The sequence below is a fragment of the Falco punctatus genome, assembly GCF_963210335.1.
Source record: "Falco punctatus genome assembly, chromosome: 9".
Classification (NCBI taxonomy): Eukaryota; Metazoa; Chordata; class Aves; order Falconiformes; family Falconidae; genus Falco; species Falco punctatus.
Window position 1 is genome coordinate 21,320,938 of NC_137589.1, and position 20,020 is coordinate 21,340,957.

Sequence of the window (20,020 nt, forward strand, 5' to 3'; positions counted from 1 at the left end):
ACTTTAATACTATGCTTCATTTAGGTCCCATTTTTCTCTAATTCTCCACCACAGTAATTTCCCAACAGTGAATGTGTGTTGTGCAGAGTGTGTGTTAAGCTGACTCTATTTCAGGGCATGTCAGACAGTTTATCTGATCAGCCGTGCTAGCTTGCTTATATCTGAGCCCTGTAGGACATAAAATATCTCTGGATCTGTCCAGCATTCGCCAGTCCGTCTATTATACCAATCTTCTCCTTTTTTCTTCTGCAACTGACGGTAATTATTCTGGTATTTGGGGCACTTCTGGTTTTCACAAGCTGTAGCTTTAGCCGAACATGCGTGAGGCCAAATAGGCACCACGACGGTGCCTCTGGGAAAGCAGACTTAATTTTCTTTGTGGCTCTGCCTAAGACAGTTTTTAGTACCTTACTCAGCCAGGATTTGTTGGGCTGAGAAGTAGAGGGAAGAGTTTATAGCACTTGAGAACCTTAAGCAAACACTCCTTTAATTGTCCCCTCTAAAAAAATTTACATTTGAATTGGATATCTGCCCTCTCTGTGTGCATGTAACCTTGATTTAATTTGGCAGCATGGGGATGACTGTGTTAGACCAATAGGCCATCATCTGTATCCCAATTCCAAACCCCAGTTGAGAATACTACCTTTTTACTTTTTATGTTGTGGGTATTTTTTTGTTGTGTGGGTTTTTTATTTTTTTCTCTGCTGTTCCTATTGTAAAAGCTTTAAGCTACTTTGGGATGTTTCTTTGCCAGCTGAATACAAAATATCACCCTTTGCCAGGGACCATCCATTGTCCTCCTCCTTGTTTCTGTTGCATCTGGGGCAGAGACAGGACTTGCTGGGAACAGCCATTAACACACTAGAGATTCCGATGATGCGCACAAGTTCCTGGACATGTTGTGCTATGAAGCAATGAAAGAATTTCAAAGCTAGCTAATTTGCTGTCTCAATGCTTGCCTTTTTTTTTTTTTTTTTTTTTTTTTTTTTTTGGCATCCACGTCAAAACCAGCAGATGATTTCTACCGAATGCACTGAGGGCTTCAATGAGCCCTGTGGTTATCAGCTGTCAATGCCATGAAGGACTGTCAAAGATAGTCATCAAAAGGACATATCAAAAGACATGGAAGTTGAGAAAGAAGACTGATTGGAAGACTTTTTCTGCATCTGCAGGCAAAAGAGAATTGGCAGTTACTGGAACTTCTTAACAAAGAACAATTATTTGCATTGAGCTTTTAAATCTAAATTTAAAGAGAGCTTTCCCCAAAAGAAAGGGCAAATTAGCCTTCATTACTGAAGGTAAATTTAGTAACTTTACAACATCTAAATTCAGGCTTCCAAATAAGCCTTCTTGCTGAAAATGTGGCTTCTAGACATCAGGGGCTCACGAACACAAGGAAGTCTGCTTGGCATTTGATAACTAGTGCTTCTAGTGTGATAGCAGTTACAGCTGAGGACGTTGCCCTGCTTCAGGTTTCAGATGCAACTTTTTCCAACTGGACACAGTGAGGACCTATGAGTCCTGTTCTCTAGCTTTAAAGCAGAATAATTTTCAAAGTTTAAGCACAATTGAGATGATCAGCATGTATTTAATATCAGAATATATGAACGACCCAAAATAGCCAATAGTTTCAGGGAAGGAATTGATCTATTTCTACTGTCTCTTCTTATCAGTCTTCTAGGAAGACTGATAAAAGTCTGGGAGGACTTCCTCTGTGGCCTGGGCCTGAACAATATAAAGGTGATTTGTATTATCTGTTCCTCATTCCCTTTCAGGTTCTGCTTTGTGTGCTTTGTTAAAACATTAAGGATACTTCAACATTGCAGAAATCACTTTATTTTTACAAAATACATTTCTGCTGTATTCTTCTGAAGGATTTTGTTGGAATGTATTCATTTACATGAGAATGTTGAGGTTAATTTCTGTCTTGGGAAGTCAAACCATAGATCCATGCTGCTGCTAAATGGTCTCAGTCTTCTGGACTCAACAAGTCCGTCTGTTAAGGGTTTATACTGGTCCACCTCCTTCTGCGTTTATCTGAAGGATCACTGTTGCCACAATCAACTGCAGTAGCAAAACAGGTGGGTACAGATACATAGGCTCTAACAAAATGTAGCCCCTGGTCAGAACACTGCGTGCCTGTGGAGTAATATGTTAACAATTATTCAACAAAATGTTTTTCAGGGCTTTGAAATATCTTGGCAGATCAACTGTTCTCAAGTTGTTTCTTAGCCACTGTTAGTCAGTAAAGGACATAAATTTAAGGTGATCTGATCATAGTATTTTCCTTGACAATGTGCTGGCAGGAAAAGGAGTTGTAGAACATGACACGACAAGACATTGAGGTGTCTTGTTTGATGCCAAGATCTGTGGCGGAATTGAGCTAGATTAATCAAGCTGTCTCCTATGTGACCACATCATTCTTTGGACTTGGGCAGTTTCTGAGCTGGCCTTTAGAAATCACCTTCACAAAACTCCCAGGTCATCTTCAGGTACAGAAGTTCACTGGCTGCCCGCTGTAGAAGAGTGCTGATCAACACCCCTTCCAAAAGTCTGGATTTTCAGTGGCATTGACAATGGTTTGTTTATTTGTGAAATAATCATGTTTACAGGCTCTGAGAAATGTTTTCTTCCATCATAGCTTTGTGGCATTCTAGTGAGCTCAGAGGGGGTTTGCCTCACACCAATTTGTTCTTTTTCCATGTGTACACTTTTTTTACATTTTTTTCTCTCTTTACAAGCTTGGGAGTGTGAAGGCACTGTGAATAATTAGCACTTGGTGGCAGGCCCAAGCAGCTTAAAGATACATAAATCGAGATTACTTCTGATCTTTTGTAGATCTGGATTCCAGAAAAACAAGTTGGTTGTTGGTGGGGTTTTTTGGTTATGCTACCAGTGCAGGGTGCTGGCATCATCGGACAGAGGCTTTGGTTCAGAAAAACAGGTTGATGGTGTCCTTGCTGATTTGTATCTTATGCTCGTAGATTCAAGTTTAGTCAAACTGATACAGAGTTGTTTCTTCCCAGCCTGGTGTCTGGGTTCAGGCCAATACTACTGATCTTCCTTAGTTGTGTGACACAAGACCTTCTTGCTTAACTATGTTGCTTATTCACCATGTTACCAGATGATACTCTCCTTCCGGCTTCTGGGAGCAGATGATAAGTCTGCTGATTATTCCTACACTGAGAGCTTGCCTGGGGGGACATTTAACACATCCTACCAAGATACTACTACTAATTTGAATTAAGCAAATGGCCTTTGTAACTCACAAGAATGTCCACCACTGATAAAAATTGATTACTTTTTATAAGTAGTGCCCCGAACAGCTGAAGCTCAGATCCCTTTTTCACCATCAAGTGAAAAATTTTCCTTATTTAGTAGTTTGAATGGGAGCTGAGAAACCCTGTTCTGCCACTTTGGTAGATACAGAGCTTTTCCCTGCTCTGTGCTCTCCTGAAGTTGGGCAAATGATACATGTTTCTCTTATAAAGTGTCTTCAGCTCTATTGGTGTAAGAGGCTGCATTGAGAATTTGATGAAATTTTTAATTTCTCAATATACCTCTCGGATAAGTTATGTTAAAGAATAGGTGATTGGAACTGAGATTCGTTGTCAGTTTTGAGTGGAAATTTCTAATAATATTTTGTACAGGAAATGGAAAAATTCTTATTGATACTGATTGATCTAATGAAATGGTCAACTATGCTATTATATTAGGAAGATTATAAACATCATAATTTGGTACTGAGGAAGGTGTGTTTAGGGCTGTGCCACTTGACATGAAGCACAAAGTAATTGTTAGACTTCAGTAACCACTAGTAACTCACATCACCTCAGGTATGAAGTCTGCTGTGAAGCTGAGGTCAGAGTTTAGGACTTGTGATAATCAGAGTCCTTTCATATTAGTGCCTGTGTTAAGGTTCCAGTAGATTTATTTAGGGGCCCTCAGGGGTAGAGAGTGGTTCTAAGCAAATTAAAATGCACTAATCACTTGTCATTGCTGTTCAGCAGCTGAAAAGATCACATATGCTGTGTGTGCTGTCAGTATACTTGAGGATGTCATGATATGTCCCAAATGAGGGAAAGTTGTCCAGGAGTCTTATAAGGATTTACTGTTAAGATGTAATCAACAATTAACTCAGTGCCCTATATTGTCACTGAAATTTGAGGGAAATTTAATAGCAGAGAACTGAACACCTTTATAATGATGGTGTAAAGTTCTCTGTGTCTACAAACTTGCCTAAACATGACCATGTCTTTCCTACTAGTTCTGTTGCCATGTTTCACTTTAAGTATGCCTTTTTTTTGCTAGCATTTTCTAGGATCCCTAAATCTGTGTTGTAATTTAGAAAATATTTTTCAGTCTAGGCATTGTTGAACATACATAGTGAGTTGTCTTGAAATAGTGAACCTTTGAACTTTATTTTTGTTGAATGGTTGTAGATAATAACGTATCAAGGATACTTCTGACTTGCAGATATTGAGATGTGGATTATTCCACACCGATAGTTTGAAATTTCCAAAGACATAAAGTATGCTTATTTATAAAGATTTGAGAGTATTTAAGGGACTTCAGACTAAAAATCAGCCTTCTATTAATTTAGCTGCAACCATTGATCTTATCAAAGCTGAGAATTTGAAAGATGTTGATGGTTGGAGTGAAGAAATTGGCTTCCTGAGGGAACAAGCAATCTGTTGCTCATTTTATCACCGAATTCAAACACTATAAATTCTAAATAATGTGAGTGTTCCTACTGCTGTATCTTTCATCAGGCTGTTTATGTTGGAACCCCAAAAAGATATGAGAAATACAATACAATCCCTTTGCTGAACTGGAGAAAGAGCATATGTACCTTCATGGATTGGGGGTGAATTGAAGATCTGAGGAACTCTCCTGTTCTGCTTTGTTGTTCTCTTTTGCTGTAACAGATGATGTGTGTTTTTCTGTGTTTTCAAATGTGTACTTGATCAGCAAGAATCTGGTCCTTTGAGACATTTGGAGACTGGGCTAAAGAATGGGCTTTTCTAAGGCATCCATTGTAAATAACTTGCACTTTGATCTTGCGTATTTTAGCTGATAATATATCAATTACATTAGAGCTACACATGGCTTAAAGAAAATAAACTAGGGGTTCTTTTGAGACCCTTCACAGCCAGTACGCATCTTTGAAATAATGCCCATTGCTGTAAAGGCAGGATGCCTCTGGGTAGTTTAAAGTACTGGTTTTCATCCCCTGTGAAAGCCTTCCTGCTCCACGGTCTTTGGATAAAATCTGCCCATAAATATCCATGAAACCTCTCTTGGATTAAATTTCTCCTTTTAAGCATTTTTGTTTGGTCTGTCACCTGCAGGAAGACCAGAATATAAATAGTACAGGTGGTAACTCATTTGTTTTTCTTCTCACTTGGCTTAACAAATGTGGGTTGGCTTGTACTTGCATTTTTATGCTATTAGTTCTTTACCTTCCAAAGCAGTGGCTTTCATCCAGATTTTCACTTAATGAGCTTCATTCTGGCCTTTCCTATCATTTCTCCAAATATGACCTTTTTTTTAATTTGACACTTCAAAACTTTTTACTGTGTAAGTTGCACATAATTACAAAGTCTATTTCATGGCATATGTGTAACTTCAATGGCAGAAAATAAATCTTTAACTAGGATTTGAAATGTACTTTATATTTGACCCATATGGAATCTAAAAAGTTTTAAGCATTTTCCATCTTGAAAATATAGCTATTGGTGGAACCTTTTCTGCTTATCTGTAGTCATTTGTAACTAAGTTTGAAAAAAAATTAGGTCTGAAATGTCTCTGAACTGACAAAATATCCTTCTCTTGAACTCGGTGCCATTTCACTGATCTGTGTACTTTGCCTCCTCTTGAAAAACATTTTTTCCCCCCCGTTGATATCTGTGTAGACAATCTTATTTTGTCAGGTATTGCCTGATGGAAGCTCACAAGAAAGGAATTGGAGATATGTGAATTGAAACGGGATTCCAAGGTTTGCAATTAAGTACTGGCAGAAAGACCAAACGTAACCCCATTTTTCTAGTGGGGATTTTGGAATTCATGTTCTAAACTTGGCAGTGACTGTTTAAGTTAAAAGCTGTAACATTTTATTATTTTGAAAAATTGTCTGAGAAAACTTGGACATAATACCATTAGGGGGTTGTCAAGTGAATAATCAAATTACTGCATTCCTCAGTTGAATGTAGCTTTTTGCCTGTAGTCATAGTTCTGTGAACTAGCTCAGGAGATGCTTTATGCTCCTCTGCTAAAAGTTTTTTATTTGTAAACATTTATTGGTTAATAAAACCTTTCACATCTTGAAAGACTGATAAGTGTCAGTAGAATGTAAAAGACCCTGACTTTCTGTTCTTTCTAAATGACAGTTGTTTTTCTTGCAGAAGGCTTATGTCTTTTTTTCTTATTTAATACAATATTCCATTAATTCGTTGTACTACACAACATTGAACTGCCCTAAATGCATGTGGTTTTAATCTTAAAAAATTTAAGCAAGCAAACGAACGAAACTGCAATATGAAAGAAGACAGGAAAATAAGAAAAAGGCTTTCTTCATCCCTGTTAGTGTGGCTTCTGTTGTATGCTGCTTTTGATCATATGTTTTGTGTTGCCAAAAATAGTCTCTCTCAATCTGAAGACAAAGAACAATAATGAAGCACAAGACTTTTTGTTTTATTTTACTATTATAGGAAGGAAATGGAGGGGGAGGGAAATGAAATAATCTACATTCTGTTAGTTCTTTTAAGTACCATTTTTCTTCCATGTAATTGCTATGGACAGCCATATGAAAATGACTGTATTGTGTTTATACTCTCCTTAAAAATGTCATTCTCTTCTCTTGTTGTTCATTTGTTTTTTTGTTTTTTTTTTTTTTTTTTAAAAGATCATTCGGCTTCTTAAAAGTGTGAGCATTTGATATTCATTATTTCTTCCATTTACTTCTGGGATAAATTAGACAAATAGCAGTAGTTCAAGAAAGATTGAAACTGCTTGTAATCAGGACAAACAAATGTGTGTAGTAAAGGAACATTGCCAGCTCTAGCTTTTTTATATGATCTGGTGTCTCCTGCATTTCACACACACCCCCACCCCTTCCCGTGTATTTCATTTATGTTTTGTGGCAATGGCCTGGGTTTCTTCTCTTAATTAATAACATTTGACTAATGGTATCTTTGTTCACAGGGACTCTTGGCGAAGGACACTGGCAAAAGCAGAGCCTACACAATTTTTCCCAGCCACCTTCCCAAATGAAAAAGAAAACCAACAAAAAGAAATTCCCAAAGCCTTTGGTTGGTTTTAATAAGCAATTTAATTGAACGTGTGTGTCTCAGACAATTTTTTTGTGCCTAAACAACTAACTGTCTAGAAATTAAGGCACAGAATTAACGAATGAGCTTTTCTTGTAGAGCTGGACCTCAATAAATAGGGCTATGTACCAAACTACATCACAGATCCTTCTCCAGGTTTGTGTGGTGTTTATATCTTTATTTTTATTTTCTCTCCTCGTTTAACTTTCATCCTGGACTCATCCTTTTCCAAGTGTAATTGTGGCCTCCCCTCTTGAACTTTGAGTTCTTTAACTTCTTTGGGTTTTGTATTTAGGCTATGTCTTCCATGGTGAGGATTTCATTCTCCTCTGCTAGCTTTTGTTAGGAAGAAGCAGTACAGTTACCCGACTGTAGCTCTGTTTTGTTGATTGAGGTTAGTCTTTGTACAGGACCTGTCTCAAGTGTAATTCAACAGATAATTAAATACAAAACGAGAAAATACCTATGCACTCCTAAATTGCTGTGTTTGGTTCTGGATTTGGGTATTTCAAGACTCTGCATCTGGTAGAGCCTTGTTATTTGAGGGAGAATCCTGGTGCTTTCTTTGGGATTTTTCTGCTGAAATGACAGAACTGGATCTTTTGTCTTGACTGTGTTTTCTTTTGCACTTAGTTTTCAGGAGTTTGTTGTTGATCAGGCCTTTTAATTTGTCTTTTTTTGTTGTCTCTGTTCTTGTCCACAGGGAATAAAAATAAATGTCATTGTCCATTCTGGACCTCAGGGTCAGCTACCAGAGCACTAGACTTATCACTGCCCCAAGAGAAGTGTTTATCTTTCATACAGAGTGAAGAATTACATCCCACCCCCACACACCCTGGACCTTTTCAGAATTAAGAGTTTCATATTATCTTAGAGTAGGCAGGATGGAGTACAAGCTTATGTCCTTTTTTGGGGAAGTCAGAACCTGGATGGTTTGCTGGGTTTTGTGTGGTGATTTTTAGGTTTTTTTTGTTGGTTTGTTGGTTGTTTTTTTTCCTAAGAGAAGAGCTGAAGTTTTGAACCCCACTTCTTTGATCAGCAGGTGTGGTATTAGTGTTTTTGTTTTGGTATTTTTTTCTTCTGATGTTTAAATGGAGATGAAATGACATATCCCATCTTTTTTCTCTGCTGTTATTCTGCAAAAATTATAGAAAATAGGAGGTAATAATTCCTTTTCTAAGCTGGTAGGTAATATTTGCAGCCTGTCCAGCAGATTAAAATGACCTTTAGGGATAGATGGAAATTCCACCCTAAATTTTGTGTGCAATTCATAGTCCTGATTTAACATCATGTTTTAAGACTTGATACGGCATTATGGCTGCCAACTTCTCTCTTTGGCATTTAAATTTTTAAATGATAGGCAGCTGGAACTCTGAAGTGATGACAGAGCAAGTACACATAGTTCTAACTTTCTGCTGTAGAGACATGATCTTCCCGTAATGATGGATGAAGGCTGCTCAGAGATTGACAGATGCTCTCAGTTGAGTCCAAGGTGATAAATAAATAATCACTGACAGGATGTTGGCGCTTGTTGATATTTTGTAATTCTTTCTTTATCTGTGTTTTGAGTAGAAACTTGCAGACCTTCCTTCTAAATGTTTTCAACTGGAGTTCTTGTGGAGGAAATGTAAAGAGTTGGCTTGGTGATAGCCTCTTTTTGGGAGGTATCATCGTTGTGTTTTCTGTGCCTTCAGAAGCCCAAGTCCCTCCCTGCCTGTCCTTCTCCAGGACTGCAATCATCCTTGTGAGCACTCAAAGAGGTGAAAGAGTTGGCTCCCTCGTGTGAGGTGCATTCACTTTTGGAGTAATTTTTTGTGTGTTTGGGATGGAGGGAGAATGTTCTGCTCTCAGACTCTCTTTTGGAAAAGTCTCAGTGTTCTGGGGAGAGGAACTGGAAGAGAAGACTGAAGATGAATCTAAAGTCTGTTATTTGTGCCTTTGGGTTCTCTGCTTCCTTGCTTGTACTTGTGGCATTTGGCTACAATTTTTTTTTGGAAGATTGCAGAGTGATCTGCATTATGTCTTGGAAGAACTGCAATATGGCATATACTTTTAGCGGTGGGTTTTGGGGTTTTATTTTTACTGAATGAGCAGTTGTTTGGTTTTGTTGTTTGTTTTTTTTTTTTGTTGTCCCTGAAGGGTTTTAAAGTTGTTGGTTCATTTTTTCTTAAAACAAACAAAAAACCTCAACAAACAAAAAATTGTGCTGTGGTATTTTTTGTTCTCTATTGTCCTTGTGACCCACTCTTTATATTGCAGAATTATCCTATGTTTAGCCAAGAAAAGAAGGGAAAGGAACTTCAGGAAGAGAACATGGATTCAGTTGACTCACTGTGTATCTGGATGTGCATAGAGCTGAGCAAGTCGGCTCAACAAAGGTGCATAGAAGCTTCTAAAACTGGGATGTGATCCTGATGGGAGATGTAAAATTACTATTTGTGAGATTTATGGTTTTTTTCCCACTACTGCCATTAACAGAGGCTAGTCTGCCATGACTATTGCCTCTTTCTTACAGCTCCTTTAACTTAAACGGCTGGGCAAAACAGTGAGTGGATTAGGAGAACTGTAGTGGCAGGAGTTAAGAACAGCTTTGTTGATGCACTGGCTTGTCAATAGAAGGTGACAGCGTGCCAGTTGTACCTTTCTTCTTGATGCAGTGGATTACTATTACAGCTTTACTTAGAATGACATCTTCCTTTATTAAGGTAAAGCTTGATCCCATTGCAATGCAAATGTCTAAGCCTGGAGGAGAACTGGAAAGAAAGTAATTCTCACCTAAAGAGGCTGCCCGACCTTGGGAGTTAGCTGAACTTAGATGTGGTTCTGTCTGTCACCAGGAGATCAGAAGCAAAATGAAATATGAGCTTATACAGTATTTTTTCAACTACTGGCTAGCAAGATGTGAAAGAAAAAGAAAGGGGTGGGGGGAAGGGAAGCAGCTTTTTTCCTCTGGGAGGAATACACAGAACTCTTGGTCAGTAGTCATCCCTAGTCTTACAGACTCTGCTTGCACTGTTCTTGTGTGTGCTCTCTGGAGAAGCTGTATGTAAATCTATTAACAATTAATAATCATAAAGTAATGTTTTTTGAGGTTCTGTGTGTTTCTGACTCTCTCTGAAGAAGTGAAATCCTGTTTTGTGCTTAGGCAAAGTTAGGTAGGATTCAAAGAAATGAGAGACTTAGATAACAACATATTTTTTTCCATCAGTGTTTCCCAACACCTTTTCAGTTTAGCTTTTCTACTGAGCATCATTAAGTCCTTTGGATGATGATTAAATACCATCCCATTTAATCATTCTTTCAGAGATCAAATGGCGGTATATAAGTACTGATATACCATGCAGAGCTTGTGATGCACCAGGGTAAGTGATGGGATGTGTGCTTTAATAAAGGCTTCTTTGTCCTGCAGTCTTGTCAGCTAATGCTTCTAGGTGGCAGGGTTTATAAGAGAGTCCCACAGAGGGGCAGGTGCTTGAGCAGACAACAAGCCCAAGGGCAAAATGAGGAAGATGCTATACTTACTCATGGTCTGTTTCTTAAAGGACACAATTTGCTTTCACAGCAAAATTCATTACAGATGCATCTATACCTTGCTGCACCAGCTTTAGGTCTCCAGATTTCATATTAAATATGGTTATCGGCTCAATACCCAAGGAAATAAACATTTCTCTGCATGTCAGTACTATCTCTTCATCATAATTCTGTACCTAATCACAAAGCATAAGTGATCCTCTGCTCATCTGAAGAAAAAACACGTAGCCTGATTTCTGCTTGTTGAGTCTGCTTGCAGAGCTTGTCAAAATATCAAATACAGTATTGAAGTTAATATAAATCAGATGCTGCTTTATAACAATTGATCAGTATGTTGTAAAAAAACCACAAAACCAACAACCAACAACCCAAACCACCACCATCCCAAAAAGAAAGCCAAACCCAAAAACTTGCCACCTGCTATGCTGTCACCCTTGTGACTAGAGTTCTCACATCTTAAGAAGTAACCTGCCATGCACATCAACGTGAATCAAAATATAATTATTGAATATGTAAGCACAGCAGCAGTTGCTGTATAGGCAAAAGTAAAATAGAAGGAACAACTGAAAGCAGCTCTTCCCTGTGCCTACAGTGCACTTACTGTATGTGTGGAAATCAATAACTGTGTGTTACCTCTGCATTTTTGTATACATATATAAAATCTGTACAGTAGCAACTTAGTTTCTCAGCTTCAAAAGCCTTCTGTTTTCTCACCTGTGAGGAGTAGTTGTAGTTTGGCAGCTCAGCTGCTAACATGTTCTGTTACATGTTGTGCTGTGCTTGAGCTGTGGCTGGTGTGAAGGTCAGATGGTGCCTGAAAAATCCCATTCCACGGTTAAAGTGCTGGGTGAATTTGTGCTCGCCACAGCTTGTTACTGTTCTTCTGATTTTTCATGTGAATAGTAGCTATGCCAAAAGATAGCCTTTATCACGCTCTTGGTGCTGCTTTCCTGAATTTTCAAAACCTATGCATCTAGGCAGTTAAGCCGGCATTGCATAGTTAGCATCAGAGGCACTTGGATGCCATGTACATGAATAGTTAGCCAGACAGCAAGCATGCCTCGAAACCCCTAAAGCAGGAGCTGAGTGACCCAGAAGTGGTTTTCACTAGCTTATGTCAATCAATTTGCAGCTCTCTGTTTCTCTTCTTCAGCGCTATTGTTCTTGCACTGAATTATAAGGCTGTTTTTCCCTTTATTGTCATTTTAAGTACTTCAGCTTTTGATTTGATTTAATCAAACCCGTCAACTTACTGACAAAACTACACCAAATTCCCAGTGGAGCGCCATGTACAGGCATGTTAAATCCATAGTTCATTTAGCTCTAACATGCATAATCATCAGTATGATAAAGTTTGTGTTATCATCATGTATTCATGTCACTTCTGTTGTCCCACTATATTCCCTTTTTTGTAATTTTTTTTTCCTGCTACAGCCGGTCCTACCAGGGATCACATCACTTTAAGTATGGGAAATAAATGCAATTTTTCTCAGAAAGTTGTCTCTTCACAGAAATTTTAGTAGTCTTATAATCTAAACTGATGTAAGTTTTGTCCTTGATAATTTCCAATTTGATTGTTGAACACTTACTTGTTTGCGAAATGGTCCAGTACACCTCTCTGTAGTTGTTGCATTCTTTTTAACTGAAGAGGAGATATTTACATATAAGTATACCAGCCACCTATCCATGTGGGTTGTTATAAAATATGCATAAAAATTAAAGTGGGAGTAACACCTAATAAAAATGAAATAGTCTAATCCAGATTTGACAGCACGGATGCTGTTGAGTAAGTTTAAGTTCAGGCTCAAATTAGTTGAGAATTGGTATGGCATTGGGATTCTAGTTCTTGTTTTGCATAGCGAGCATTAGCTGTGTATGAATAAGTAACACGGCTCTGCTCCAGTGTTGGTGCCTTGCACCAGGTTGAAAGAAAAAGAGTAGAAATATTAGTTTTGTCAATTGATTTCACCAGTGAAAGCTGTGTATCAGTCTTTGCTGAGCAGTGGGATGGCTACCCTTGTTCTACCTTCAATTGGTCAGTTACATTGTTATTTTCCTTTGGGCATCATTTGAGTACTTAATTTATCTCTGGGACTGCCCCGAAATATTTCTATAGAGAAAAATCATTTGTCGGATAGCTTTTTATGGGAGCGTTTTCATTATTGCTCTCAAATGACTTGCCTATAGGCTTTTTATGTCCTTTTGGGAAAGTCCCAGGGACCAAAAGGGAGTACTCTGGGGGTGGGACTGACTTCCTTACTGCTGCCTTTGCCTGGGGAGAAGGTCTGTAGGAGAAGCTTAATCTTTTAAAGAAAATTCCCAAGTGACTGAGGCTGCATCCCCCTCTCCATTTCTCCAGTAACTAAATTTGTAATGTCATATTATCCAAAAACACAGAGAGTGTAGAGCTCTTCAACTGGCTACCGATTTTCTATCTGTGACTTCAAATCATAGATCTTACACTTATTGGGCATGTTCATTTACCAAATCAAAATAAATTACTGAATGCATGAGCATTAAGTGGTACCTTGGAGCAAAGAAAATTCTACTCTCTTGGGAGAATTTGAGAGGAGAGAGCTGAAAGCCATTCCTGCAACCAACACAGACACCTGTGTCCTTACTGCATTTAAATAAATGCATCTATATTTAGTCGTTAACATCTTGGTTACTGTGCAGCCCTTACTTTAAAAGGCTTTCTGCTCTGTCAGGTAGCAGAACCAACTGCACATCGTTCTGAGCTGTCTGAAGTATTGTCTGGGCTCAAAATCAAGGTGCTAAAGGTTGCAGCAGACAACAGTGTGAATGCTGTGCATCTGGAATGCAGCTTCTGCTGCTGAGAACGTTGACATCACCAGGTAAGTGTTTTGGCCATTTTCTAGATCATTAACAGATCAGTAAATAACAGCAAAGTGATAATTAAATTTTTTATAATGCCTAATAGAAGAGGGATGTTTTGAGTGAAAATGTCTCTTAAAGAGACTCTAGGGTACCAAGGTGGTTATTCTTTTGCACTACAAGACTGTACAGACCTAAGGCCAACAGGAGTCTGAGGACAAGGGGAAAACTTATATTTTATATAATATATATAAAATATATAATATAAATATATATTTTATATATTATAAATAAAAAATATAACAGAAATTATAAATGTGGAGGAGCCCTTTTACCCTACTGCAAGGATTTTTCTGAAATTGTCCTTGAAAGATCTTGCTGTTTGAGATACAACCCACAAATTCTTGTTTTCTCTGTGAGGCAGAAAATGTGAATTCTGTGTTGCCTGTGGAGTAGACCTATGAAGCATGGTGGAGATCTGGGGAAGAAAAGGTTATGTGTGGAGACATGGATCTGCTGCTGTTCTACTCTCTTCGTATTTTTTTTTCTCCCTGGGACCAACCAACATTTGTAGCAAGGACTTGCCTCTAGCTGTTCCCCTGTATTGAAGCCACTGCTGCCTGCTCTCTTAGCTGTCTCACTTGCACACCTTTGTCCCTGTTTCTTCCCCGTGTTTATTTGCCCTCTGGTTCCGAATCTGTAGGGGTTTCAGGATTAAGTTAAATTTGGGAACTGGCTGCCACTCCAGATGAGGCCAGAGCCATTGTTTCCTTTTGAACTGTCCTTTGATTTTTTGGTTTGTGGTGTGTTCTGGCTTTTGTTTTTAAGGCACCTAAGAAGCAGGGAGGTCTCTGCTCAACTGGTCATTTCACAGAATATACCATGTGCACTTGGGCCCAGCAGTAGCAGTAACCTAATTATTCACTTTGCTACTCAGTGGTTTTCTGTACTTATTTTTTGTGTGTGTGTTACCTGTAAACATCATCAGTGATATAATTTTGTGTTTTCTCCACTACCTTAGCAAAGCTGGGGACAGAGGAGGAATTAGTGCAAGGTGGGAAATAAGTTCCCTGGAAGAACTTGTGCATCTGACTTCCTTTATAGCTGCATGTTAAGGTCCGTTGCAGTTTTTAATCCACTTTTTATGTTGTTGCAGTACTTTTGTTATTTAATCAAGATGACCTGAGGTGACAACTAACCAAGTCTGACATTTCCACTGAAAAACTGCATAATGATTTATTTTGACAAAATCTATTTACCATGAAATCGTGACCAGTGATGCTAATTTTGCTGTCATTTTCAATTCAAAATTTGATGAGCCCTTATTAGCTTTTCTAGCATTTTTTACAAGGAATGCTCTGACAAGCCTAAAATTGCATGAGTTTTAGGTTTTGGCACATTAGGTTTTGTTCTCTGATCCACTGTGACCAATACTACTCAGAATTGTCATATGCAACAACACTAGACCAAATGAACAAAGCATGCTGTTGATCAAAACTGAAGATTGTTTAGGCATAGCTGTACTCAGTCGTCATAATAGAGAAAAAAAAATAGGGTATTTTGAACTCAAATTACAGTTTCTGAAGAGTATTTCAGCAGTTCCTTTGCCTCATGCATTTGATTATTTTTTCTGTAATAATCTGACATTGATACTGACTGACAAGTTTAAGTAGTGAGGCTCCGTCTTTTTTAGAGTTTGTAAGTGCTAATATTTTGTAAACCAAATTATCTGAAAAGGCTTGCTCAGCACCTTCACTAGAGGAAAAGTTCTCTGTAGTTGACTTAAAGTGAAACTTTGCTTACCAGTGCTCTTTTTGGTGGTGTAATGTAGTCACTTCATTTAGCTCCCAATTCTTCTTGCTTGTGCTTGACACAGGCATTAGCATAAATACTTGTGTTACCACTAGATGGATCTGTTTCTTTAATAAGCTATTGACTACCACTTGTTAAAGAGAGAAGTCTTTCAAGATTTCTCTGCGTGATATAAAGTACGTGTTATCTAACTTGTCTTTGACTATACTTGCTTGTAGGAATGGCCATTAAAAAAGCAGGGTTTTTTACTGCTTTCCATGTACTTTCCATGTGTGGAACTAGTAAAAGCACTAGGATTCTTGAAAAAATATTGGTTTTATTGTTTTGTGGTGGGTTTTTTGTGTGCGTGTTTTGGGTTTTTTGGTGTGTGGGTTTTTTTTGTTTGTTTTTTTGTTTGTTTTTTAAATTGAGAGATCAGCACTAACAACAGCTAACTTAAGTGCCTGTATATACCTCTGAAAAATGTATCAGAATTTTTCCTATATATATAGTTTGACCTATGGCAAACTGAAATGTTTATCATCAGTAAATTTATTATACATGGTCATTGGTTGATTTTATTTAATTAAAACAAATCTATTCCCTTATAAATATTTAAAGCACATGAATGTCTATTTTGTTTTACTGAAAATCATCTGAAATGGAATTGCAAGGCCATTACTAATGTATTTTACTACAAAGGCAAGCCTTACGTACGAGGTGCAAAGGATATGTTTAGAAGCAGACACTTGTAACCGTTCAACGTTAGTAGTTAGTTCAACTAACGTGTGGTAGTTGCAATGTCTTCAATACTTTCATACACTAAGATAAGAAAATTTGTGTTGGATGCTTCACTCTCTATCCCTATGGCAGAAGACATAAACCAAGAGATTCTCCCATTCCAAAACTGGTAAGTTCTGACAGAGGCAAGGGAAAGGAACTTCTCTAGAAAAAGGGGACAAGTTACCTAGTTTGGCATTGGCCATTGTGTAGGTTGATTTAGAGACGTTCCTTCCAATGAATACTGTTAACAAATAATTAAAATGTTCATAGACAACTCATATTCCACAAGAAGGGAAAAAACCCAAAACACTCTAAACCAACAAAACTCTCCAAAAATTTTCTAAAAGCTTTCTTTGTTCATAACATGGCACAAGAGAATTATTAGATCTTCTGTGTTCTGCTGTTTTGTTTTTTTTTTGTGGTGGTTTGAGGGGTTTTTTCTTTTTTTTTTTCCCCACAGACCATTACATTACGCACAGGTATAATTTTATTGAATTAGTATTTGATTTAAGTAGTCTTCAAACTATTTTTTTAATCCCTGGGCTTGAAAGAGAATCCTCAGCTCTCCACAGCAGTTTATGTGCTTAGATTTCATGTCAGTCTGTAATACTTGCCTGTAGCCAGTTCCCAGTGTTCTTTGTTTTATGGTATTAGTATTGTACCATCATAATATGCAAAATTTGTGCTTTGATCAACTGTAACTAGGCATCTTACTCATCAGTGTGTCTGAACTTAGCTTCATTAAGAGGCAATTCATTTCTACATAGGTGTTTCTCTAATGGTTATTTGCCAAAGCAGTTACACAATATACAAGGTGCAGCTGTGCCTTGGGTAATGGTAGTTTTCCTTCTAGTTCTGCAGATCTTCAAGCTGGTGCCAGACACAGCTGTCTTGTCTATTTAAGGCCATACTGCAAGTATTTACTTATTTTTATTGGGCTACTTTGTTTCTTGTTTGCTTCCTCGTCTACAGCAGCAACTGTCTATTTCTTCCAATGTTTTTAAGTAATGTGGATACATTTTAAGAAGCCTATTTCACACTGTGGAACCAAATAATCTTAACATCTTTGTGGTTTCAGTGGCTGTTTTCAATATGTTCTTGGACTTAGTTTACAGGTATTGCAGACAAAACTTGTGGGTCTGAATTTTTAGAAGACACAAGTGAAACAACTTTTTGTGCCACCTAAAGCAGTACAGCAAAGTGGGGAAGTAAGAGGAGTAGATGTCAGTGTATCATGTAGTGTGAGCTTGACCTTATCTATCTTAACTAGCATTTACTTTTTCAATATACTGGAGTTCTGCATGTGTGTCTAACCTGACAGTTCTGTGCTGAATTAAGTGCAGTTGGCAATCACAGAACTTTACTATGCACTTACTGTTCTTGAAGTTGTAAGCTGTTAAACAGATTAAAAGGATCAATAGTATTAACTGCTTTCTTCTTTTTTTCAAACAAGGCAAAGTATTAGGGTTCAGCTTACTGCTTTATTTTATTGGAGTTTTGAAAACAATTGTTGTAACACAGCTACAAATATGACCTTTTTCTAGGAAATCCATTGTAAATGAGTGATATCACAGACATATTTATTGCCAATATGCATCTAGCAGTTTCTTAAGTCTGATTTCATTAACCTAATTGCATGTGATTACACAGGTATGTAAGATTGGTTTGTTTTACATGGTAGTCAGCAGGTTCTTTTTAGCCAGCTTTGGCAGCCTATGGCAGTATAGTACAGCATCAGCTACTAGGGCAAATTGTCAGAGCCTCTCCGGAGTATGTAAGCTGTATGTATCTGTATATACTCTAGCCAATGTTCTTGCTTGTAAATACTAGAATAGATTTCATAAGGCTTCTGATTTAAATCTTCCTAATGATACTTAATTGTTAATTTAAGTCTGAGAGAGGGATTTTGGTCAGGATTTATTAGCTTGAATTATTGGCTCATTGTGGAAGCCTTTTGTTAAAAATTTGAAGACACTGTAGTTACTGATATCTGAAATCAGTTCATTAACAGTAATGAATAAAATCATAAAGTATAGGAGTATAATGATACCTAATGGCAACAAGCGAAATTACCATCTTTTGTTTAGAGGTAGGTATAAATGAATTGCAGGAGTACAACTCAGACAATACAGTTTTCCCTGGAAACTGAGTAGATTTGCTGCTTTTACACAACAACAAAGTACTCCTCAGTAACACATATGTAGGTATTTAAGTATAGGACGTTCTCTGCACTTGATATCCTTCGTATTCTTAAATTTTGGCATATGTGTAGGTACTGAGTAGATGAGGCTATATAGAGAGGTAGTTCACTGTTTGCCTGCCACGTCCATGGTATTTGCAAACTGGTTTTTTATGTGGGAAAGTGCTTGTTTTTTTTCTCGCCATTAAATTACTTAAACTAGATTAACATCTGAATTTTTACATTTAAGTGCTAAAGCTTTAATTTTAGTTGCTTCTGGAGCATACAACTACACAGGAATTTCAAGGTGACATGTAGCAGGCAAGGGAGGTCTGCTATATTGTTGACTGCTTATTATATGATGTGTGGAAGGAGTTTAAAGAGGACACACAGAAGAACGGTCATTAAAAAAATAAGCACAGTGGTTTAGTAAAATGCAGATTGCTTTTCAGGCTGTTGACTGATTCAAGTTTATTTAAATTCTGACATGGATTCTGCATAAAGCAAAAGGCAGAAGTTTCTTCTAAACAACATGCAGTGGTTAGAGTTGTATGTAACTGCTAATTTTCACCTTGCAAGTGGTGAGTAAGAATAATAATTTTCCATCTGCAAAAAGTGCTTTCAGTTTCAAAAAATGTCAGTGCTTTAGCTGAAAATACTGGTCTTTTGCTATGTAGTTTGCTTCGAGGTAGTCACTCAGCTATTAGCTGAAGACAGGATTCCTAATAATCTGTTTCTTGTGATGCCTATCTCCTTCTATGTGTATCTTTGGTCACTTGTGATCAAGAAGACTTTGATACACCTGATTTGTCACTCCATTCATAAATTTAGCATTTGTGCTGCTGTTTTCCTTTCAGGCAGTTGTAGAGAGCAATAATGTCTCCCCTGAGCCTCCTTTTCTCCAGGCTAAACAGCCCCAGGTCCCTCAGCCACTCATTTCAGAAGACTTGTGCTCCAGCCCCTTCCCCAGCTCCGTTGCCCTTCCCTGGACACGCTCCAGCACCCCTACGTCTCTCCTGCAGTGAGGGGCCCAAACCTGAGCACAGTATTCGAGGTGCGGCCTCACCAGTGCCGGGTACAGGGGGACAGTCCCTGCCCTGGTCCTGCTGGCCACGCTGTTTCGGACACCAGCCAGGATGCTGTTGGCCTCCTTGGCCACCTGGGCACAGTGCTGGCCCATGCCCAGCCGGCCGTCAGCCAGCACCCCCAGGGCCTTCCCCACCAGGCAGCTTCCCAGCCGCTCTGCCCCAGCCTGTGGGGCTGTGTGGGGCTGCTGTGACCCACGGGCAGGGCCCGGCACTGAGCCTGGTTGAACCTCATACAGCTGGCCTCGGCCCATGGGTCCAGCCTGTCCAGGCCCCTCTGCAGCGCCTGCCTGCCCTCCAGCACATCAACACTGCACCCATGGCCCCCAACTTGGGTGCCGTCTGCAAACTTAGTGAGGGTGCACTCGATCCCTTCGTCCAGATCATTGATAAAGACATTAAATAGAACCGGCCCCAGTACTGAGCCCTGGGGAACACCAGTTGTGACCAGCCGCCAGCTGTGTGTAACTCCATTCACCACCACTTTT

At 38.5% G+C, this 20,020-nt stretch overlaps 1 protein-coding gene across 1 annotated transcript in view; it reads left to right on the forward strand.

Moving 5' to 3' along the window:
- Window positions 1–20,020, forward strand: part of PCDH15 (protocadherin related 15) — an 878,455-nt gene that overhangs the window by 60,900 nt on the left and 797,535 nt on the right. Inside the window, exon 2 of the mRNA XM_080401549.1 lies at window positions 13,568–13,714. The gene's annotated coding sequence lies outside the window, so the exon portion shown is untranslated. The remainder of the gene's footprint in view (window positions 1–13,567; window positions 13,715–20,020) is intronic.